This window comes from Mandrillus leucophaeus, unplaced genomic scaffold (assembly GCF_000951045.1).
Source record: "Mandrillus leucophaeus isolate KB7577 unplaced genomic scaffold, Mleu.le_1.0 Scaffold1412, whole genome shotgun sequence".
Classification (NCBI taxonomy): Eukaryota; Metazoa; Chordata; class Mammalia; order Primates; family Cercopithecidae; genus Mandrillus; species Mandrillus leucophaeus.
In genome coordinates this window covers 95,739-97,674 of record NW_012101380.1, presented here as the reverse complement: position 1 = coordinate 97,674, position 1,936 = coordinate 95,739, and the positions used below count along the sequence as shown (strand labels likewise).

The 1,936-nt window shown below is 48.7% G+C and overlaps 1 pseudogene; it reads left to right on the top strand.

Moving 5' to 3' along the window:
- The first annotated feature begins 552 nt into the window (after positions 1-552).
- LOC105535101 overlaps positions 553-1,936 on the top strand; it is a 4,370-nt pseudogene continuing 2,986 nt past the window's right edge.

Below are 1,936 nucleotides of genomic sequence, written 5' to 3'. Positions count from 1 at the left end.
AAATTTTTCAGATTTGGGATGCTAAACCAGTACATCTACTGCAAATATTCCAAAATAAAAAAAGAAGTTAGAAATCCAAAACACTTGGTTTTAAACTTTCTGCATAAGGAACACTTTATCTGTATGAACTATAGGCATGAAGCTGTACGGGAGATCTCTAGAACCTCCTCAACCTGCCTAACTGAAACCACACAGCTACGGAACAATGCCCTATTCCCCCGACCCCAGCTCCTGGAAACTACTATTCTACTCTCTGATTCACTCTGGAATCCACTGAGATGAGGTACATCGAGTAGTCAAACTCATAGAATCAGAAAGTAGAATGTCTAATGACAGAAAGTTTCTGCAAGACTTCTTCCCAAACATTGTTCTAATAGCCACCAAACACAAATCGTCCATGAAAGCCAGACTTCCATCATCAGTTCATGTTCGCCCTTTCCACCAGTCAGTTCTCAATTTTCACACATCCACATGTATTTCTAGAAACAACCACATGGTCCTCACCTTCCCTCTACAGGGGGAAGGGAACATCATGGAAACTAAACAGGGAACATGGACCTGGTCCAAAGCTATCAGCTCTTGCCTGTCCCCGTCACTCTTTGTAGGTCATTCCTTGGACTCTACTCTATCTTTAGAGGTCACTGGCTCAAGTCAGTCACTATGAGACAGCTGGGAAAACTGCCCCACCTTGTGGTGCCACTGCCTGATCACTGAACAGACCCCCAGGCTTGACTCTGGTGTCCCCTGTGTTTTTTCTGCTGAAGTACCCAGTCCCAGGCCAGGCTTCCCAGTACCCAAAGGGTTTAAGGACAATGGGAAGTTCTATCATCCATCTCTAGGATGTCCTTGAAAGGGAAGCTGCAGAGAAAACATATCTTGGGGGGCAAAGTAAGACTGAAACTAAGAAGATTCCAGCACTGCATGCTCCAGGTGAGGACCACAGGGTGGGCCAGGCAGGCAGTTGGAGAGGGTGGGACTCAGAGGGGCACTAGGGACTCTGACTGCTGGTCCCATGCCTTTCCATGACCCAATACTGCTGCTCAATTCACACATGAGAAAGTCTATGCTTCTCTCATATGAAGCAGGCAGCCTCACAATCTCTGAGCCCTCAGATTGCCATGCGTCTGTCTTGTAACACACACACCTGATATGGGCTTTTAAGGGCTTGGGTGGGCTGAAAGGTGGGAAATGCCGTCTCTGATTGAAAAATGTCTTTGGAGGAATCAAAGGTGCCACACAGGGCAATCTTCTCTCTGTTATCTGCACAGTGGAGACTCCCAAGCCCTCCATCAGCAGCAGCAACTTAAACCCCAGGGATGGCACGGAGACTGTGACCTTATCCTGTGATCCTGACACTCCGAACGCAAGCTACCTGTGGTGGATAAATGGTCAGCTCCTCCCTATCAGTCCCAGGTTGCAGCTGTCCGAAAACAACAGGACCCTCATTCTATTTGGTGTCACAAAGCGTACTGCAGGACCCTATCAATGTCAAATGAAGAGCCCAGTGAGTTCCAGCCGCAGTGACCCAGTCACCCTGAATCCCGTCTGTGAGTATCTTCTGTTCCTCTGTGTGTCAGGCTGCCATCCCAAATACACATGGCCAGAGGCCAGGCCTCCCAGTCCCTCTCGGGTGCAAGTACAGAGACCTTTACCCCTGGACATCAAAGTTGGCCATGGCCACAAAGAGTAGCCTTAGGCTTGACCAGCAATGGGAGAGAAGAGGCTGCTCCTGTCATGGGAGATTCAGGGTACACAGGTTATGATGGGAGAAACAGGTGAATGTCTCAGGCGCCAGATCAGTGAACACAGCAGGGATTTGGCTGGGACTTCAGTGTTGTAACTTAGCTCACAGGGTCACTGTGGCCCTTCCACAGACCAGGATTTTCCCTTCCCTCTGACATCATCATCTGTGACTTTATTCTCTTTGCTCCAGATG